The sequence below is a fragment of the Zeugodacus cucurbitae genome, chromosome 3, assembly GCF_028554725.1.
Source record: "Zeugodacus cucurbitae isolate PBARC_wt_2022May chromosome 3, idZeuCucr1.2, whole genome shotgun sequence".
Lineage (NCBI taxonomy): Eukaryota > Metazoa > Arthropoda > Insecta > Diptera > Tephritidae > Zeugodacus > Zeugodacus cucurbitae.
This window is the reverse complement of record NC_071668.1, coordinates 32,198,790-32,222,870: the sequence shown is the minus strand read 5'-3', so window position 1 is coordinate 32,222,870 and position 24,081 is coordinate 32,198,790. Positions and strand designations below refer to the sequence as shown.

The 24,081-nt window shown below is 34.5% G+C and overlaps 1 long non-coding RNA gene across 1 annotated transcript; it reads left to right on the top strand.

Annotated features, from left to right (window-relative positions):
* The first annotated feature begins 20,037 nt into the window (after positions 1-20,037).
* Positions 20,038-22,870, top strand: LOC128920117 (uncharacterized). The gene is made up of 2 exons (XR_008470250.1): positions 20,038-21,540; positions 21,621-22,870. It is a non-coding gene; the product is annotated as an uncharacterized LOC128920117 (long non-coding RNA).
* The last annotated feature ends 1,211 nt before the right edge of the window (positions 22,871-24,081 follow it).

Here is a 24,081-nt window from a genome sequence, read left to right as displayed (position 1 = left end):
AGTCAATAGTTTGCCACTCATAATCAAACACAAATCTTCAATCAACACCAATGTTACATTCTAGTTCATTTGCAATTCTGAATTCTCTACTGACACTTGTCACTTTCCGACTTTTCCGAATTATTTTTTTATACCTAGATTAGAAAAAAAGTGTATGGAAAAAAGTCACTTTTTTAGAATTTTACAATTTTATGAATTCAAATCAAATGCAAGTATCAAAATACAGTGGAACTTCTCCAATTCGAATCACCATAATCTACAAAAAACTTCGAGGTAGAGAGACTACGAGTTATAGAAATTTTCATTAAAACATAAATTTTTCAAAAAACTGTAAAATATAGATTTATATACAATAACTAAATTTACTTCGGATACAGTTTTATTTATATATGTTAAAACATGTATTCTGTAATTTTGTTTGTTGCACTTTGCTATTGTTTAGCTCTTGACGTCTGTATCGCCTGCCTTTGTTACTTAATTTATGCAATCCATAAGTGTAATATCATATTTTTTGTTCGCCTCCATATGAATATAAGGATTCTTTTAAAATTGTGCCCCGATAATAAATTTTGTATTATGCCCTCGTCGAAAAGTTCGATTTATGGAAGGAAATTTGTATGCAATTTGATTTCTAAATGGTATTGCCAGTTCAAAAGTTCGAGTTATGGAAGTTTCACTGTATTTCAATAAAACTTCAACAAATTTCTTAACAAAGCAACAATGACAACCTTCGAAATATTTTTATTATGTTTTTTTTTGTATTTATGTTGTCAACTCAAATAAATTTCTCTTATTCCTTCTAGCAATTTTTTCATATTTGCTTACTTTTTAAACCTCCCCTGTACTTCCGCGGACATTTCAAGACTAACACCCATACTATGTATCTATAATAGCCTGAGTCCAGTCGCCTTCAGGCTACCGTATCTCGAAAAATACTAAGAGATCGTCAGTCGCTATTTTTTGCATATTATCTATTATTATCAACCCTCATTATAGTATCCAAATATGTCAATTGCAGGCTACTGATCAAGACCAGTTTAATCATTACAGATTGTAGTTTTGAGTAAAGCAGTATATACGTACAGTACTTTTCGTTTAATTGGTTAACCCGTTTAATTGAACGGTGTTATCAGGCAAAAAATATAGCATATGAAAGCATATGTAAATTTTCTCGGATAATTGGACTCGGTTAATTGATTTTCCCGCTTAGTTGGTTAAAAATATATGTCATCAAAAATTATTTTCTTTTTAAATTTCCCCGGTTAATTCCACCAAATAATATTGTTGAAAAAACTAATCTTCTAATCAACACTGTATAATTTTTATACTCTCGCAATAAAAGTTGCTAAGAGAATATTATAATTTTGTTCAGTTGTTTTTTGTTTTTGTTTGGTTGTTTGTAAGGCATAAAACTAAACGAGTTAGATATAGGGTTATATATATGAAAATGATCAGGGTGACGAGACGAGTCAAAATCCGAATGTCTGTCTGTTCGTCCGTCCGGGCAACGGATAACTTGAGTAAAAATTGAGATATCTTCAGAGCTTCCGATACACTCAAGGTTGGATAAAACTCTAGTTCGTCATTATCAGCGTCGCTATCTTTGCTATTCGCGCCGTCGGCGATGATATTATCCACAATGTTTTCATCAGACGGCTCTTCACAAGTGGCGACAGCATCATCGACACGCGCGTATTGTTTAAAGTCCTCGTTTGTTATGGGTAACTGATGCTTATCAATAGCCTTCGCACAAATGCTCAGCGGTACGTCGTATTCCCCGGTCGCGCTGAAGCTTAAACCACTGTAACAATGCCTTATCCAACTGCTCATGAGTAAAAGTTCTTACACGTTTGCATTTCAAAACATTGGCATTAAATAGCGGCTCGATCTTGTAATTATTTATCTTTATTGTGGATATTGTAGAATGAGATACGCCAAATTCCTTTGCGAGGGTCGCGTTTGATTCACCAGCTTCTAATCTGTGTAATATTGCACTCCTTTCTTCAATTGTAAAACATTTTCTCTTCACAGAACTCATTTTATGGCGCTTTATGAACTTGTCATAACAGGTGACAAACACTAACTGTGATTTACGCGCGCCAATAAGGAGATTTGAATTGAAGCGCGTCGTTTTAAACGGACGAATTATCGTAAAAAATGTCGCTATAAACGGTTTGTCGCTCAAACCGGAGTCGCACTAAACGGTTACATTTTCTCAGTATGTAACTATTAAACCGAACTTGAGTAAATAATATCGACGCTAAAAACGGTTAGTCGTTATAAGCGACGTCGTTATAAATGAATTCTACTGTATGTACATATAAAAGCAAAAAATTTGTTTGGGGAATCCCCTTTATATTGTTCTTATTTCCATGAATTATTCCCAAAACCTAGAACAAACAAAACAGTAGTTCCAAATTACATACGTAAACACAAAAAAAAACTGGCTCCAAAATTAGAACCTGGAGTTCTAATCTAGGCTAGGTTGAAAATTACTAAAAGTGCGTTTATTCACTAAGGGAAAACACTAAATTTTACAGAAGGAAAGATATAAGGAAGCTGCACTCAAATTGTAAAAAAATGGAAAATGGGCGTGGCGTCTCTCAGGAACTATTCAACCAATTTTAATAAAATTCGGTGTATAATATTTTCTTAACACCCTGATGACACGGGCGTAATATGGGCGAAATCGGTTCACAATCACGCCTACTTCTCATATAATCAAATTTTTAATTCCATCTGATTCGTTCACTTTATAATATACACATTAGGAACCAGTGATGATAGTGGAATAAAACTTTACACAAATACTGTATTTGAGATGTGACATCAAATGTGGAAAAATTGTCAAAATCTGACGGATATCGAAAAAGAAGAACTCAGTTCCTAAGAGAAGTCGTTCACCGAAAATATCGGTAAATCTATCAGATATTTAAATGTAATTCGGAGGGTATCTTTTTCTTCTAATAGTGTGTCTCTGTGGCAAAATGATTAAAAACGGGTCATAACTTCCCCTAGCTCCCATATACTTAATTATGGGTTTTTCAAAAATACGACGGGCTTAATACCTTATAAATCGGTTATTATGTGTAATATTAAATTAAGTGATAAAATGTGCCTGGGTGGTGAAAATGAGTGAAATAGGTTCAGAAATTACCTCAGCCCTCACATACTATATATGATGATTTTCGTTATTCTACTGGACTTTATGTCCAAAATATGGGTCAAATTGTGTGTTAACTTAATGAAACTATCTCAATAAATTGCGAGAGTATAAAATGCTTTGTTTTGTCTAAATTTGTGTTCGCTTGCACCTACGGACGAATAGACAAACACCCAGACTCGTCTTGTTGTTCTGCTCAATTTAATATAAACAACTCTTATATAGTTTGTTTAATATTAGGTGTTGTGTTCCAAATAACCATTAGGTGAACAAAATTATTATTTATGTATATATGTTGTTAAAGTATAAAAGATTATTAACTTGCATATGATTTTTATACTCTAGCAACAAAGTTGCTAAAGAGAGTGTTATAGTTTTGTTCACATAACGGTTGTTTGTGTCACCCAGAAATAAAAGAGTTAGATATGGGGTTATATATATAAAAAAAGATCAGGATGAAGAGTGGAGTTGAAATCCGGATGTCTGTCCGTGCAAGCGATAACTTGAGTAAAAATTATGATATCATAATGAAACATGATGCACATATTCCACCACGCCAACTTTCCATATAGCAGAACTTTGAAGTAAGTTTCCAAGGCCCCATATAACGGTAACATGTACAACAGTTAAAATCGGTCCATGAATTACCCAGCCCCCATATACTATACTAGCTGAACACACAGACGTTGCGCGAAATTATTTGTGTTGAAAAGAAAACAAAGTGGAATTTAGTAGCGTTGCAGCAATTCCAGTATATGCGAGAGCCAACACTATGATATCAGTAACGTTTTCCCATCAAGAAAAAATAGTCCACTGTTTCCATCATTGACAGCCTTCATCAACACATCATAGGCACTCTTTTGCTGCTCATTCAATAATGGAACATTTCTTGATACTTGTTGTTCAAGTTGTTATGTTATTCTGTCGTATGCACGCTCACATTCTAATGTACGATTCAGTACATTTCTGATTTGGCGATTTGGTGCTGGCATATGAATTTCAGTCAATAGTTTGCCACTCATAATCAAACACAAATCTTCAATCAACACCAATGTTACATTCTAGTTCATTTGCAATTCTGAATTCTCTACTGACACTTGCCACTTTCCGACTTTTCCGAATTATTTTTTTATACCTAGATTAGAAAAAAAGTGTATGGAAAAAAGTCACTTTTTTAGAATTTTACAATTTTATGAATTCAAATCAAATGCAAGTATCAAAATACAGTGGAACTTCTCCAATTCGAATCACCATAATCTACAAAAAACTTCGAGGTAGAGAGACTACGAGTTATAGAAATTTTCATTAAAACATAAATTTTTCAAAAAACTGTAAAATATAGATTTATATACAATAACTGAATTTACTTCGGATACAGTTTTATTTATATATGTTAAAACATGTATTCTGTAATTTTGTTTGTTGCACTTTGCTATTGTTTAGCTCTTGACGTCTGTATCGCCTGCCTTTGTTACTTAATTTATGCAATCCATAAGTGTAATATCATATTTTTTGTTCGCCTCCATATGAATATAAGGATTCTTTTAAAATTGTGCCCCGATAATAAATTTTGTATTATGCCCTCGTCGAAAAGTTCGATTTATGGAAGGAAATTTGTATGCAATTTGATTTCTAAACGGTATTGCCAGTTCAAAAGTTCGAGTTATGGAAGTTTCACTGTATTTCAATAAAACTTCAACAAATTTCTTAACAAAGCAACAATGACAACCTTCGAAATATTTTTATTATGTTTTTTTTTTGTATTTATGTTGTCAACTCAAACAAATTTCTCTTATTCCTTCTAGCAATTTTTTCATATTTGCTTACTTTTTAAACCTCCCCTGTACTTCCGCGGACATTTCAAGACTAACACCCATATTATGTATCTATAATAGCCTGAGTCCAGTCGCCTTCAGGCTACCGTATCTCGAAAAATACTAAGAGATCGTCAGTCGCTATTTTTTGCATATTATCTATTATTATCAACCCTCATTATAGTATCCAAATATGTCAATTGCAGGCTACTGATCAAGACCAGTTTAATCATTACAGATTGTAGTTTTGAGTAAAGCAGTATATACGTACAGTACTTTTCGTTTAATTGGTTAACCCGTTTAATTGAACGGTGTTATCAGGCAAAAAATATAGCATATGAAAGCATATGTAAATTTTCTCGGATAATTGGACTCGGTTAATTGATTTTCCCGCTTAGTTGGTTAAAAATATATGTCATCAAAAATTATTTTCTTTTTAAATTTCCCCGGTTAATTCCACCAAATAATATTGTTGAAAAAACTAATCTTCTAATCAACACTGTATAATTTTTATACTCTCGCAATAAAAGTTGCTAAGAGAGTATTATAGTTTTGTTCAGTTGTTTTTTGTTTTTGTTTGGTTGTTTGTAAGGCATAAAACTAAACGAGTTAGATATAGGGTTATATATATGAAAATGATCAGGGTGACGAGACGAGTCAAAATCCGAATGTCTGTCTGTTCGTCCGTCCGGGCAACGGATAACTTGAGTAAAAATTGAGATATCTTCAGAGCTTCCGATACACTCAAGGTTGGATAAAACTCTGGTTCGTCATCATCAGCGTCGCTATCTTTGCTATTCGCGCCGTCGGCGATGATATTATCCACAATGTTTTCATCAGACGGCTCTTCACAAGTGGCGACAGCATCATCGACACGCGCGTATTGTTTAAAGTCCTCGTTTGTTATGGGTAACTGATGCTTATCAATAGCCTTCGCACAAATGCTCAGCGGTACGTCGTATTCCCCGGTCGCGCTGAAGCTTAAACCACTGTAACAATGCCTTATCCAACTGCTCATGAGTAAAAGTTCTTACACGTTTGCATTTCAAAACATTGGCATTAAATAGCGGCTCGATCTTGTAATTATTCATCTTTATTGTGGATATTGTAGAATGAGATACGCCAAATTCCTTTGCGAGGGTCGCGTTTGATTCACCAGCTTCTAATCTGTGTAATATTGCACTCCTTTCTTCAATTGTAAAACATTTTCTCTTCACAGAACTCATTTTATGGCGCTTTATGAACTTGTCATAACAGGTGACAAACACTAACTGTGATTTACGCGCGCCAATAAGGAGATTTGAATTGAAGCGCGTCGTTTTAAACGGACGAATTATCGTAAAAAATGTCGCTATAAACGGTTTGTCGCTCAAACCGGAGTCGCACTAAACGGTTACATTTTCTCAGTATGTAACTATTAAACCGAACTTGAGTAAATAATATCGACGCTAAAAACGGTTAGTCGTTATAAGCGACGTCGTTATAAATGAATTCTACTGTATGTACATATAAAAGCAAAAAATTTGTTTGGGGAATCCCCTTTATATTGTTCTTATTTCCATGAATTATTCCCAAAACCTAGAACAAACAAAACAGTAGTTCCAAATTACATACGTAAACACAAAAAAAAACTGGCTCCAAAATTAGAACCTGGAGTTCTAATCTAGGCTAGGTTGAAAATTACTAAAAGTGCGTTTATTCACTAAGGGAAAACACTAAATTTTACAGAAGGAAAGATATAAGGAAGCTGCACTCAAATTGTAAAAAAATGGAAAATGGGCGTGGCGTCCCCTTATGGTCTCTCAGGAACTATTCAACCAATTTCAATAAAATTCGGTGTATAATATTTTCTTAACACCCTGATGACACGGGCGTAATATGGGCGAAATCGGTTCACAATCACGCCTACTTCTCATATAATCAAATTTTTAATTCCATCTGATTCGTTCACTTTATAATATACACATTAGGAACCAGTGATGATAGTGGAATAAAACTTTACACAAATACTTTATTTGAGATGTGACATCAAATGTGGAAAAATTGTCAAAATCTGACGGATATCGAAAAAGAAGAACTCAGTTCCTAAGAGAAGTCGTTCACCGAAAATATCGGTAAATCTATCAGATATTTAAATGTAATTCGGAGGGTATCTTTTTCTTCTAATAGTGTGTCTCTGTGGCAAAATGATTAAAAACGGGTCATAACTTCCCCTATCTCCCATATACTTAATTATGGGTTTTTCAAAAATACGACGGGCTTAATACCTTATAAATCGGTTATTATGTGTAATATTAAATTAAGTGATAAAATGTGCCTGGGTGGTGAAAATGAGTGAAATAGGTTCAGAAATTACCTCAGCCCTCACATACTATATATGATGATTTTCGTTATTCTACTGGACTTTATGTCCAAAATATGGGTCAAATTGTGTGTTATCTTAATGAAACTATCTCAATAAATTGCGAGAGTATAAAATGCTTTGTTTTGTCTAAATTTGTGTTCGCTTGCACCTACGGACGAATAGACAAACACCCAGACTCGTCTTGTTGTTCTGCTCAATTTAATATAAACAACTCTTATATAGTTTGTTTAATATTAGGTGTTGTGTTCCAAATAACCATTAGGTGAACAAAATTATTATTTATGTATATATTTTGTTAAAGTATAAAAGATTATTAACTTGCATATGATTTTTATACTCTAGCAACAAAGTTGCTAAAGAGAGTGTTATAGTTTTGTTCACATAACGGTTGTTTGTGTCACCCAGAAATAAAAGAGTTAGATATGGGGTTATATATATAAAAAAAGATCAGGATGAAGAGTGGAGTTGAAATCCGGATGTCTGTCCGTGCTAGCGATAACTTGAGTAAAAATTATGATATCATAATGAAACATGATGCACATATTCCACCACGCCAACTTTCCATATAGCAGAACTTTGAAGTAAGTTTCCAAGGCCCCATATAACGGTAACATGTACAATAGTTAAAATCGGTCCATGAATTACCCAGCCCCCATATACTATACTAGCTGAACACACAGACGTTGCGCGAAATTATTTGTGTTGAAAAGAAAACAAAGTGGAATTTAGTAGCGTTGCAGCAATTCCAGTATATGCGAGAGCCAACACTATGATATCAGTAACGTTTTCCCATCAAGAAAAAATAGTCCACTGTTTCCATCATTTACAGCCTTCATCAACACATCATAGGCACTCTTTTGCTGCTCATTCAATAATGGAACATTTCTTGATACTTGTTGTTCAAGTTGTTATGTTATTCTGTCGTATGCACGCTCACATTCTAATGTACGATTCAGTACATTTCTGATTTGGCGATTTGGTGCTGGCATATGAATTTCAGTCAATAGTTTGCCACTCATAATCAAACACAAATCTTCAATCAACACCAATGTTACATTGTAGTTCATTTGCAATTCTGAATTCTCTACTGACACTTGCCACTTTCCGACTTTTCCGAATTATTTTTTTATACCTAGATTAGAAAAAAAAGTGTATGGAAAAAAGTCTCTTTTTTAGAATTTTACAATTTTATGAATTCAAATCAAATGCAAGTATCAAAATACAGTGGAACTTCTCCAATTCGAATCACCATAATCCACAAAAAACTTCGAGGTAGAGAGACTACGAGTTATAGAAATTTTCATTAAAACATAAATTTTTCAAAAAACTGTAAAATATAGATTTATATACAATAACTAAATTTACTTCGGATACAGTTTTATTTGTATATGTTAAAACATGTATTCTGTAATTTTGTTTGTTGCACTTTGCTATTGTTTAGCTCTTGACGTCTGTATCGCCTGCCTTTGTTACTTAATTTATGCAATCCATAAGTGTAATATCATATTTTTTGTTCGCCTCCATATGAATATAAGGACTCTTTTAAAATTGTGCCCCGATAATAAATTTTGTATTATGCCCTCGTCGAAAAGTTCGATTTATGGAAGGAAATTTGTATGCAATTTGATTTCTAAACGGTATTGCCAGTTCAAAAGTTCGAGTTATGGAAGTTTCACTGTATTTCAATAAAACTTCAACAAATTTCTTAACAAAGCAACAATGACAACCTTCGAAATATTTTTATTATGTTTTTTTTTGTATTTATGTTGTCAACTCAAATAAATTTCTCTTATTCCTTCTAGCAATTTTTTCATATTTGCTTACTTTTTAAACCTCCCCTGTACTTCCGCGGACATTTCAAGACTAACACCCATACTATGTATCTATAATAGCCTGAGTCCAGTCGCCTTCAGGCTACCGTATCTCGAAAAATACTAAGAGATCGTCAGTCGCTATTTTTTGCATATTATCTATTATTATCAACCCTCATTATAGTATCCAAATATGTCAATTGCAGGCTACTGATCAAGACCAGTTTAATCATTACAGATTGTAGTTTTGAGTAAAGCAGTATATACGTACAGTACTTTTCGTTTAATTGGTTAACCCGTTTAATTGAACGGTGTTATCAGGCAAAAAATATAGCATATGAAAGCATATGTAAATTTTCTCGGATAATTGGACTCGGTTAATTGATTTTCCCGCTTAGTTGGTTAAAAATATATGTCATCAAAAATTATTTTCTTTTTAAATTTCCCCGGTTAATTCCACCAAATAATATTGTTGAAAAAACTAATCTTCTAATCAACACTGTATAATTTTTATACTCTCGCAATAAAAGTTGCTAAGAGAGTATTATAGTTTTGTTCACATAATGGTTGTTTGTAAGTCATAAAACTAAACGAGTTAGATATAGGGTTATATATATAAAAATGATCAGGGTGACGAGACGAGTCAAAATCCGAATGTCTGTCTGTTCGTCCGTCCGGGCAACGGATAACTTGAGTAAAAATTGAGATATCTTCAGAGCTTCCGATACACTCAAGGTTGGATAAAACTCTGGTTCGTCATCATCAGCGTCGCTATCTTTGCTATTCGCGCCGTCGGCGATGATATTATCCACAATGTTTTCATCAGACGGCTCTTCACAAGTGGCGACAGCATCATCGACACGCGCGTATTGTTTAAAGTCCTCGTTTGTTATGGGTAACTGATGCTTATCAATAGCCTTCGCACAAATGCTCAGCGGTACGTCGTATTCCCCGGTCGCGCTGAAGCTTAAACCACTGTAACAATGCCTTATCCAACTGCTCATGAGTAAAAGTTCTTACACGTTTGCATTTCAAAACATTGGCATTAAATAGCGGCTCGATCTTGTAATTATTCATCTTTATTGTGGATATTGTAGAATGAGATACGCCAAATTCCTTTGCGAGGGTCACGTTTGATTCACCAGCTTCTAATCTGTGTAATATTGCACTCCTTTCTTCAATTGTAAAACATTTTCTCTTCACAGAACTCATTTTATGGCGCTTTATGAACTTGTCATAACAGGTGACAAACACTAACTGTGATTTACGCGCGCCAATAAGGAGATTTGAATTGAAGCGCGTCGTTTTAAACGGACGAATTATCGTAAAAAATGTCGCTATAAACGGTTTGTCGCTCAAACCGGAGTCGCACTAAACGGTTACATTTTCTCAGTATGTAACTATTAAACCGAACTTGAGTAAATAATATCGACGCTAAAAACGGTTAGTCGTTATAAGCGACGTCGTTATAAATGAATTCTACTGTATGTACATATAAAAGCAAAAAATTTGTTTGGGGAATCCCCTTTATATTGTTCTTATTTCCATGAATTATTCCCAAAACCTAGAACAAACAAAACAGTAGTTCCAAATTACATACGTAAACACAAAAAAAAACTGGCTCCAAAATTAGAACCTGGAGTTCTAATCTAGGCTAGGTTGAAAATTACTAAAAGTGCGTTTATTCACTAAGGGAAAACACTAAATTTTACAGAAGGAAAGATATAAGGAAGCTGCACTCAAATTGTAAAAAAATGGAAAATGGGCGTGGCGTCCCCTTATGGTCTCTCAGGAACTATTCAACCAATTTCAATAAAATTCGGTGTATAATATTTTCTTAACACCCTGATGACACGGGCGTAATATGGGCGAAATCGGTTCACAATCACGCCTACTTCTCATATAATCAAATTTTTAATTCCATCTGATTCGTTCACTTTATAATATACACATTAGGAACCAGTGATGATAGTGGAATAAAACTTTACACAAATACTTTATTTGAGATGTGACATCAAATGTGGAAAAATTGTCAAAATCTGACGGATATCGAAAAAGAAGAACTCAGTTCCTAAGAGAAGTCGTTCACCGAAAATATCGGTAAATCTATCAGATATTTAAATGTAATTCGGAGGGTATCTTTTTCTTCTAATAGTGTGTCTCTGTGGCAAAATGATTAAAAACGGGTCATAACTTCCCCTAGCTCCCATATACTTAATTATGGGTTTTTCAAAAATACGACGGGCTTAATACCTTATAAATCGGTTATTATGTGTAATATTAAATTAAGTGATAAAATGTGCCTGGGTGGTGAAAATGAGTGAAATCGGTTCAGAAATTACCTCAGCCCTCACATACTATATATGATGATTTTCGTTATTCTACTGGACTTTATGTCCAAAATATGGGTCAAATTGTGTGTTATCTTAATGAAACTATCTCAATAAATTGCGAGAGTATAAAATGCTTTGTTTTGTCTAAATTTGTGTTCGCTTGCACCTACGGACGAATAGACAAACACCCAGACTCGTCTTGTTGTTCTGCTCAATTTAATAAAAACAATTTTTATATAGTTTGTTTAATATTAGGTGTTGTGTTCCAAATAACCATTAGGTGAACAAAATTATTATTTATGTATATATGTTGTTAAAGTATAAAACATTATTAACTTGCATATGATTTTTATACTCTAGCAACAAAGTTGCTAAAGAGAGTGTTATAGTTTTGTTCACATAACGGTTGTTTGTGTCACCCAGAAATAAAAGAGTTAGATATGGGGTTATATATATAAAAAAAGATCAGGATGAAGAGTGGAGTTGAAATCCGGATGTCTGTCCGTGCAAGCGATAACTTGAGTAAAAATTATGATATCATAATGAAACATGATGCACATATTCCACCACGCCAACTTTCCATATAGCAGAACTTTGAAGTAAGTTTCCAAGGCCCCATATAACGGTAACATGTACAACAGTTAAAATCGGTCCATGAATTACCCAGCCCCCATATACTATACTAGCTGAACACACAGACGTTGCGCGAAATTATTTGTGTTGAAAAGAAAACAAAGTGGAATTTAGTAGCGTTGCAGCAATTCCAGTATATGCGAGAGCCAACACTATGATATCAGTAACGTTTTCCCATCAAGAAAAAATAGTCCACTGTTTCCATCATTGACAGCCTTCATCAACACATCATAGGCACTCTTTTGCTGCTCATTCAATAATGGAACATTTCTTGATACTTGTTGTTCAAGTTGTTATGTTATTCTGTCGTATGCACGCTCACATTCTAATGTACGATTCAGTACATTTCTGATTTGGCGATTTGGTGCTGGCATATGAATTTCAGTCAATAGTTTGCCACTCATAATCAAACACAAATCTTCAATCAACACCAATGTTACATTCTAGTTCATTTGCAATTCTGAATTCTCTACTGACACTTGCCACTTTCCGACTTTTCCGAATTATTTTTTTATACCTAGATTAGAAAAAAAGTGTATGGAAAAAAGTCACTTTTTTAGAATTTTACAATTTTATGAATTCAAATCAAATGCAAGTATCAAAATACAGTGGAACTTCTCCAATTCGAATCACCATAATCTACAAAAAACTTCGAGGTAGAGAGACTACGAGTTATAGAAATTTTCATTAAAACATAAATTTTTCAAAAAACTGTAAAATATAGATTTATATACAATAACTAAATTTACTTCGGATACAGTTTTATTTATATATGTTAAAACATGTATTCTGTAATTTTGTTTGTTGCACTTTGCTATTGTTTAGCTCTTGACGTCTGTATCGCCTGCCTTTGTTACTTAATTTATGCAATCCATAAGTGTAATATCATATTTTTTGTTCGCCTCCATATGAGTATAAGGATTCTTTTAAAATTGTGCCCCGATAATAAATTTTGTATTATGCCCTCGTCGAAAAGTTCGATTTATGGAAGGAAATTTGTATGCAATTTGATTTCTAAACGGTATTGCCAGTTCAAAAGTTCGAGTTATGGAAGTTTCACTGTATTTCAATAAAACTTCAACAAATTTCTTAACAAAGCAACAATGACAACCTTCGAAATATTTTTATTATGTTTTTTTTTGTATTTATGTTGTCAACTCAAATAAATTTCTCTTATTCCTTCTAGCAATTTTTTCATATTTGCTTACTTTTTAAACCTCCCCTGTACTTCCGCGGACATTTCAAGACTAACACCCATATTATGTATCTATAATAGCCTGAGTCCAGTCGCCTTCAGGCTACCGTATCTCGAAAAATACTAAGAGATCGTCAGTCGCTATTTTTTGCATATTATCTATTATTATCAACCCTCATTATAGTATCCAAATATGTCAATTGCAGGCTACTGATCAAGACCAGTTTAATCATTACAGATTGTAGTTTTGAGTAAAGCAGTATATACGTACAGTACTTTTCGTTTAATTGGTTAACCCGTTTAATTGAATGGTGTTATCAGGCAAAAAATATAGCATATGAAAGCATATGTAAATTTTCTCGGATAATTGGACTCGGTTAATTGATTTTCCCGCTTAGTTGGTTAAAAATATATGTCATCAAAAATTATTTTCTTTTTAAATTTCCCCGGTTAATTCCACCAAATAATATTGTTGAAAAAACTAATCTTCTAATCAACACTGTATAATTTTTATACTCTCGCAATAAAAGTTGCTAAGAGAGTATTATAGTTTTGTTCACATAATGGTTGTTTGTAAGTCATAAAACTAAACGAGTTAGATATAGGGTTATATATATAAAAATGATCAGGGTGACGAGACGAGTCAAAATCCGAATGTCTGTCTGTTCGTCCGTCCGGGCAACGGATAACTTGAGTAAAAATTGAGATATCTTCAGAGCTTCCGATACACTCAAGGTTGGATAAAACTCTGGTTCGTCATCATCAGCGTCGCTATCTTTGCTATTCGCGCCGTCGGCGATGATATTATCCACAATGTTTTCATCAGACGGCTCTTCACAAGTGGCGACAGCATCATCGACACGCGCGTATTGTTTAAAGTCCTCGTTTGTTATGGGTAACTGATGCTTATCAATAGCCTTCGCACAAATGCTCAGCGGTACGTCGTATTCCCCGGTCGCGCTGAAGCTTAAACCACTGTAACAATGCCTTATCCAACTGCTCATGAGTAAAAGTTCTTACACGTTTGCATTTCAAAACATTGGCATTAAATAGCGGCTCGATCTTGTAATTATTTATCTTTATTGTGGATATTGTAGAATGAGATACGCCAAATTCCTTTGCGAGGGTCGCGTTTGATTCACCAGCTTCTAATCTGTGTAATATTGCACTCCTTTCTTCAATTGTAAAACATTTTCTCTTCACAGAACTCGTTTTATGGCGCTTTATGAACTTGTCATAACAGGTGATAAACACTAACTGTGATTTACGCGCGCCAATAAGGAGATTTGAATTGAAGCGCGTCGTTTTAAACGGACGAATTATAGTAAAAAATGTCGCTATAAACGGTTTGTCGCTCAAACCGGAGTCGCACTAAACGGTTACATTTTCTCAGTATGTAACTATTAAACCGAACTTGAGTAAATAATATCGACGCTAAAAACGGTTAGTCGTTATAAGCGACGTCGTTATAAATGAATTCTACTGTATGTACATATAAAAGCAAAAAATTTGTTTGGGGAATCCCCTTTATATTGTTCTTATTTCCATGAATTATTCCCAAAACCTAGAACAAACAAAACAGTAGTTCCAAATTACATACGTAAACACAAAAAAAAACTGGTTCCAAAATTAGAACCTGGAGTTCTAATCTAGGCTAGGTTGAAAATTACTAAAAGTGCGTTTATTCACTAAGGGAAAACACTAAATTTTACAGAAGGAAAGATATAAGGAAGCTGCACTCAAATTGTAAAAAAATGGAAAATGGGCGTGGCGTCCCCTTATGGTCTCTCAGGAACTATTCAACCAATTTCAATAAAATTCGGTGTATAATATTTTCTTAACACCCTGATGACACGGGCGTAATATGGGCGAAATCGGTTCACAATCACGCCTACTTCTCATATAATCAAATTTTTAATTCCATCTGATTCGTTCACTTTATAATATACACATTAGGAACCAGTGATGATAGTGGAATAAAACTTTACACAAATACTGTATTTGAGATGTGACATCAAATGTGGAAAAATTGTCAAAATCTGACGGATATCGAAAAAGAAGAACTCAGTTCCTAAGAGAAGTCGTTCACCGAAAATATCGGTAAATCTATCAGATATTTAAATGTAATTCGGAGGGTATCTTTTTCTTCTAATAGTGTGTCTCTGTGGCAAAATGATTAAAAACGGGTCATAACTTCCCCTATCTCCCATATACTTAATTATGGGTTTTTCAAAAATACGACGGGCTTAATACCTTATAAATCGGTTATTATGTGTAATATTAAATTAAGTGATAAAATGTGCCTGGGTGGTGAAAATGAGTGAAATCGGTTCAGAAATTACCTCAGCCCTCACATACTATATATGATGATTTTCGTTATTCTACTGGACTTTATGTCCAAAATATGGGTCAAATTGTGTGTTATCTTAATGAAACTATCTCAATAAATTGCGAGAGTATAAAATGCTTTGTTTTGTCTAAATTTGTGTTCTCTTGCACCTACGGACGAATAGACAAACACCCAGACTCGTCTTGTTGTTCTGCTCAATTTAATATAAACAACTCTTATATAGTTTGTTTAATATTAGGTGTTGTGTTCCAAATAACCATTAGGTGAACAAAATTATTATTTATGTATATATGTTGTTAAAGTATAAAAGATTATTAACTTGCATATGATTTTTATACTCTAGCAACAAAGTTGCTAAAGAGAGTGTTATAGTTTTGTTCACATAACGGTTGTTTGTGTCACCCAGAAATAAAAGAGTTAGATATGGGGTTATATATATAAAAAAAAGATCAGGATGAAGAGTGGAGTTGAAATCCGGATGTCTGTCCGTGCAAGCGATAACTTGAGTCAAAATTATGATATCATAATGAAACATGATGAACATATTCCACCACGCCAACTTTCCATATAGCAGAACTTTGAAGTAAGTTTCCAAGGCCCCATATAACGGTAACATGTACAACAGTTAAAATCGGTCCATGAATTACCCAGCCCCCATATACTATACTAGCTGAACACACAGACGTTGCGCGAAATTATTTGTGTTGAAAAGAAAACAAAGTGGAATTTAGTAGCGTTGCAGCAATTCCAGTATATGCGAGAGCCAACACTATGATATCAGTAACGATTTCCCATCAAGAAAAAATAGTCCACTATTTCCATCATTGACAGCCTTCATCAACACATCATAGGCACTCTTTTGCTGCTCATTCAATAATGGAACATTTCTTGATACTTGTTGTTCAAGTTGTTATGTTATTCTGTCGTATGCACGCTCACATTCTAATGTACGATTCAGTACATTTCTGATTTGGCGATTTGGTGCTGGCATATGAATTTCAGTCAATAGTTTGCCACTCATAATCAAACACAAATCTTCAATCAACACCAATGTTACATTCTAGTTCATTTGCAATTCTGAATTCTCTACTGACACTTGCCACTTTCCGACTTTTCCGAATTAGTTTTTTATACCTAGATTAGAAAAAAAGTGTATGGAAAAAAGTCACTTTTTTAGAATTTTACAATTTTATGAATTCAAATCAAATGCAAGTATCAAAATACAGTGGAACTTCTCCAATTCGAATCACCATAATCTACAAAAAACTTCGAGGTAGAGAGACTACGAGTTATAGAAATTTTCATTAAAACATAAATTTTTCAAAAAACTGTAAAATATAGATTTATATACAATAACTAAATTTACTTCGGATACAGTTTTATTTATATATGTTAAAACATGTATTCTGTAATTTTGTTTGTTGCACTTTGCTATTGTTTAGCTCTTGACGTCTGTATCGCCTGCCTTTGTTACTTAATTTATGCAATCCATAAGTGTAATATCATATTTTTTGTTCGCCTCCATATGAATATAAGGATTCTTTTAAAATTGTGCCCCGATAATAAATTTTGTATTATGCCCTCGTCGAAAAGTTCGATTTATGGAAGGAAATTTGTATGCAATTTGATTTCTAAACGGTATTGCCAGTTCAAAAGTTCGAGTTATGGAAGTTTCACTGTATTTCAATAAAACTTCAACAAATTTCTTAACAAAGCAACAATGACAACCTTCGAAATATTTTTATTATGTTTTTTTTTGTATTTATGTTGTCAACTCAAATAAATTTCTCTTATTCCTTCTAGCAATTTTTTCATATTTGCTTACTTTTTAAACCTCCCCTGTACTTCCGCGGACATTTCAAGACTAACACCCATATTATGTATCTATAATAGCCTGAGTCCAGTCGCCTTCATGCTACCGTATCTCGAAAAATACTAAGAGATCGTCAGTCTCTATTTTTTGCATATTATCTATTATTATCAACCCTCATTATAGTATCCAAATATGTCAATTGCAGGGTACTGATCAAGACCAGTTTAATCATTACAGATTGTAGTTTTGAGTAAAGCAGTATATACGTACAGTACTTTTCGTTTAATTGGTTAACCCGTTTAATTGAACGGTGTTATCAGGCAAAAAATATAGCATATGAAAGCATATGTAAATTTTCTCGGATAATTGGACTCGGTTAATTGATTTTCCCGCTTAGTTGGTTAAAAATATATGTCATCAAAAATTATTTTCTTTTTAAATTTCCCCGGTTAATTCCACCAAATAATATTGTTGAAAAAACGAATCTTCTAATCAACACTGTATAATTTTTATACTCTCGCAATAAAAGTTGCTAACAGAGTATTATAGTTTTGTTCACATAATGGTTGTTTGTAAGGCATAAAACTAAACGAGTTAGATATAGGGTTATATATCTAAAAATGATCAGGGTGACGAGACGAGTCAAAATCCGAATGTCTGTCTGTTCGTCCGTCCGGGCAACGGATAACTTGAGTAAAAATTGAGATATCTTGATGAAACCTGGAACACATATTCCTTGGGACTTGAGAGGATTGCTTTCGAAAATGGACAAAATCGGACCACTCGAATCGAAAACACATAAAATGTCATAACTAAGCCATGAATAAAATTATACAAGTAAAATTTGGAACAAAGGATCGCACTAGGAAGGGGCATATTTGAATGTAATTGTTTTGGGGAAGTGGGCGTGGCCCCGCCCTCTAATCGGTTATTTGTATATATCTCGGAATCCAATAAAGCTATATGAACCAAAGCGATATGTTGAAGAACCTCGCTTTGATGCGGATTGTGGCTAGACGTTCATCCACCGGAGTGAATGCCAGGATTCGACGACAGAGTTTCTCTCCCACCACGAATCCCACACCGAATTTGCGCTCCTTTATATGGCCGCTGTAGTAGATGTCACAATGGCCCACCTTCAGAAACTTTCCTCACTTACGTGAACTTATACATATGACTCCATCCTCCTCAATAAATTGCGAGAGTATAAAATGTTCGGTTGCACCCGAACTTAGCCTTTCCTTACTTGTTTAATAATAAATTTATATATACCTATGTAAGTATATAAAATTGTAATTGCAATTTTTCCTATAATGGTACAAAATATTCAAATATTTGAAAAACTTTAAGTGAACATATGCATGTATGCAGTTTCCTTTAAGGGGTTAGGAGGGTTTATTTCATTCAGCATATTAAAGATACATCTTTAAACAGTATATTGTGAAATTTATATTTACAAATTCCGAAAGCTTAGCCGTTGGCACCTCATTTACCATGAAGTGCACAAAAAAAGCTTCTTGCCGTGGTCATCATAACTCATCATTGGTTCATCCAAATCAACAAACCAAAAATATGTGTTGTTAATGAATGAAAAAAGAACATATTAATAACTGAATTCTTGATACATTTTTAACAAAAAAACTAACTTTTGTGGTAATATTTTCGCCATATATTGACCCGAAAAATAATTGTAATAAAGATGTGTGGAAATTGCTTCATAACTTTTCAAGAAATTGTGTCCACTGACTTCAAAATTCGAGTTTTGAGATTTAAAGTTTCACATTCTTGAAATTTTCGCTGTCTTTTTGTTCGCTGAATTATGTCAATGTCGTCGTATAAATCGCACAGTTCATCGTTACATCGTCTGCGGTGTTCGCCAGCAGCTGTACACTCTTATAGAAGATTGTACCTGCTCTATTTAGCTCTGTCGCACGATAGTGAGTCACCCTGTCTGAAGCCTCGTTTGGTATCGAACGGCTCGGAGAGGTCCTTCCCGATGCTGACGGAGCTTTTGGTATTGCTCAACGTCAGTTTACATAGCCGTATTAGTTCCGCAGGGATACCAAATCAGACATCGCGGCATAGAGGGAGCTCCTTTTCGTGCTATTGAAGACAGCTTTAAAATCGATGAAAGGGTGGTGAGTGTCGATTCTTCTCTCTCGGGTCTTTTCCAAGATTTGGCGCATGGTGAATATCTGGCCCATGATGGATTTTCTAGGTCTAAAGCCACACTGATAAGGTCCAATCAGTTCGTTGACGGTGAGCTTTAATCTTGAGGAGACTTATACCTCGGTAGTTGGCGCAGATTGTGGGGTCTTCCTTTTTATGGATTGGGCAGAGCACACTGAAATTCAAATCGTCAGGCATGCTTTCTTCCGACCATATTCTACAAAGAAGCTGATGCAAGCACCTTATCAGCTCTTCGCCGCCGTATTTGAACAGCTCAGCCGGTAATCTATCGGCCCCTGCCGCTTTGTTGTTCTTCAAGCGGGTAATTGCTATTCGAATTTATTCACGGTCGGGCAATGGAACATCTGCTCCATCGTCGTCGATTGGGGAGTCTGGTTCGCCATCTCCTGGTGTTGCACTTTCACTGCCATTCAGCAGGCTGGAGAAGTGTTCCCTCCACAAACTCAGTATATTCTGGACATCCATTACCAGATTACCTTCTGGTCCCTACATGATAATGCTCCAGTCTTGAAACCTTCTGTAAATCGCCTCATCCTTTCATATTTTCTTAAAATTTTCGAGCATTACCCATGTCGGTCAGCTTTTCATTCACTCGCATTTCCCTCTCTGCTCTCGATATCTATCCCACCCCGAACGTGTTGTGGTCGATCGCAACGTTGCGATGAGCAGTCTGATGAGGCGTTAAAATCGCCAAGCACGATTTTGACATCGTAGCGGGGCAGCGCTCATAGGTTCGTTCTAGGTGCTCATAGAAAGCATCTTTGATCACATCGTCCTTCTCTTCCGTTGGAGCGTGGGCGCAAATCAGCGATATGTTGAAGAACTTCGTTTTGATGCGGATTTTGGCTAGACGTTCATCCACCGGGGTGAATGCCAGGACGTGGCGACGGAGTCTCTCTCCCACCAAAAATTCAACACCAAATTTTCGATCCTTTATATGCCGCTGTAGTATATGTCACAAGGACCCACCTTCGTCCGTACTTGTCCCGTCCATTGCACTTCTTGGATGGCGGTGATGTCAGCCTTTAGTTGTATGAGGATATCAACCAGTGGGGCAGATGCACCTTCCCAATTAAGAGTCCGGACATTCCAGCTGCATGCCCTCAAATCGTGATCCTTAAAACGTTTGCAGGGGTCGTCATTAAAAGTTGGGTTTCTCTTCCGAGGCTCTGTTTGGTCTCTTATTGGGGAGGTTTTTTTATATGGTGGGTCCCAAACCCTTCGCACAACCGCAGAAGCGGTCTCGGTCACTCGCCTTCTCACTTCAGCTCGCCTTCAAACGGATTTCTGTTGGCTACTCAGAGGATTTGATCTAAATGCGGAAATCGTGAGCTGCTTGAGTCATATGCAAAATAATCGTTCCTGGCCACTCCCAAGTGAATGACAATCAGAAACCTTCCTCACTTGCTTGAACTCCCACATATGACCCCATCCCCTTGTAAATACAAATAAAATAATATATTTACAATTGAATAAGTTGCTTTTTAAATATTATTTAAAATAAATGCAAAACCATCCGGAAGTACAATGGAAAAGCTTTGAAGCCGAAATAAATAGATTCAGGTCACCACATACCTCATTCAAATATTTATATGTGCATTTTTGTTATTGTTTATATGTATTTCTTGTTCAACCTTATTTTTTCAATTTCGGTAAATGTAGAATAAAAGATTGATTTGTTGCCGTTGCTATGCAACGAAAGTTCGTTCATACTTTTCTTGTTCGTTGTACCGTTACATTAAGAGTGTATTGGTGAATTGGGTATTGCATAGTAAATATTTATCTATATGTGTAAAATCAGTTTAGCTGATTTTTCTTGCTGATAGTGTAGCAGCAAAATCTTGTTTCGTTAAAATTTGTTTGCAATATTATTGTAGGTGTCTAAACTTAATGAATTATTAAAAATGTGATTACATAAAGTTAAATTAAGCCTAAAATTTCTCGTGGTACTAGTTTATCAGCCGAGGAACAAGGAATAATCATATGAAAGAATGGAAGCGGTTCCAAAATGCGTCTAGACCAAAGCGACATCGAAAATGTATATCAAGACTTCTTAAAACCCCACTAATTATGGTACAGTGCAACGCAGCGGACGAAAAACAACATTGATAATCGGTGCGAAAGGATGATTCGACGGCTAGCAGTTGCGGACTTGATAAGCAGCGGTCAAATATGGACCTAGTTAAGACAGAAAATTACAATAAATATAATTTTTCCAATTATACATAAAGATCAGTTTCTCAAACACACCTCCATGGCACCTAAACCAACACTAAAGAAAGGCACAATAAAGCACATTTGATAGAATATAATACTTACTGACGAAAACAAATTAAATTTGGTCGGCTCAGATCATTGCAAGAAATATTGGAGAGATTCCGTTCAGGAACGACGAGCCTGCTACAAGGATGTTTTGGAAGCGGTACCTTGGTATCATGGGCTACATTCTACTGCAGTGGAAAGATATCTACATATTTTAAATTCACACAAATGAATACTAGTATTTATGTAGATCTTTTGGCAGAGAGTTGATAAAATTTGCAAGCAATATTTATAGCCTGTAACTGGACATATCAGCGGGATAACGCATGAATCCACACGAAGAACATCTTTAGCGACCGAAAAATTCCCTTATTACATCGTGCAGCATTGAGTTCGAATCTCTGGGGGATCCTCTCTGCTCCTGTTTTCCAAAACGGAAAGCAGTTTGAGACACTACGTCACCTTAAATTAGCCATAAAGCAAGAATTGGCCAATATTTACATAACTATTCTTCAATCATTAGTTAATTCTATGATTAAGCAAAAGTCTATGTTTTAAAATACTGCTGACTATTAAAATAAACATTTCTTTCAGTTAAACTGCAATGTATAAGATTTTACTAGTAAAAAATAGTAAAATGCACATATAAATTACTATTAGCCTAAACTTAATGTTTTATAGTTTAAAAAAATTGCAATATGTTTATTTTTTTTTATATCGTATATAATAGTAATAGCAAACCTGCATACCCGGAAATATTTTGTAATCTTTTATTTTTTTTTACAAAAAGTTCATACACATATAATTATTTGTATGAGGTTGGACTGGAAAAGAATGGCAGAAGCTAATATTTTAATAATACTACAATTTAAGCAATTTGTAATATTTGATTTACTTCTGTAGGTATAGATATTATTATACAGATGTTGCAGGTGCTGCTATGTGCACATGTGTTTCATTCATGCATCGGAAGACAGCAGGAAATTCTGTTTGATTGCTTATTATTTTAGTAGTATTTTGCTTATATACACCTATGTTAAATTTTATATGTTTTGGGCATATTTTCTGTTGCATCAATGTGGCCACTTCTGAAAAATCACTGACATTGTACAAATTTAGGTTGTTAAATTCCGAATTTATTCCCCTGGCATTTCTGATAGCTACTTTCAGCAAATAATCATAGCGCTGCGCAAATCTTCATAATTGGACGGACAGCAGTTGATCGGTTGATGGATTTAAAATGCGGCCAAAGAGTATATAAATGCTTTGTTTTATATACCGAAATATCTTTCAAATCTATTTGAAAATATACAAAATAAAGTAAAAACAACAATTTTTTAATTATTTTCGTACCTCACAAGTGGAACATCCAAAGGATTGGAACGATCTCTAATTAGCACTCGAATTATTGCGACATTCAAGCATTCCTTCCCGACTTGTGAAAAATAATTAATAACTACTCATTATAGTTTTTTTATATTTTGATTTAAATAAAATATTTTTGTTTTTGTTGTATTTGTATTTTTAACTGTACAAATTGTCACTCACATTTGAACAATGCTGTCAAATACTTTCAAAATAATTGCCAAAAATGTAAACCCAGGGCTGTTATCTGCGTATTCTAGGCAACTGAGGCAAATAGCTTATCGTAATATGAAATCTAGTCTCAGTAGCCAAGGCAACTACACTGGCGACTATTCGCCAGTACCCTTACACAATAGGGGTGTAAAATTAGCCAAATCGATTCTGCTATTCTCGACTTTTACCGAGACTAACGAACAACAACTAATTTACGTATGAGAAAAAGAAAAGGGATTTTCTAAGGGTAGGGTTTTCCCGTCTTATTATTCTAACTTTTCTCACCTTTTAAACCTTCCCTACATCTTCACAAACATTTCAAGACTAAATCCAAATCGGTTCAGCCGATAGATAAATGAAAAACAGCTTCACCGATTTTGTTCGAACAAAGCCTAAACATTTGGTGTGAATCGAATTAAATTACAACGAAAAATGGCTTTGCTTTTTATATAATAGATGTATTGATTTTTGTTTTCTAATGAACTTTATGTGGGTAATTGTAATATATGGGTCAATTTGTATGTTATATTACTAAAATTAAATAAATAAATAGCGAGAGTATAAAATGTTCGGT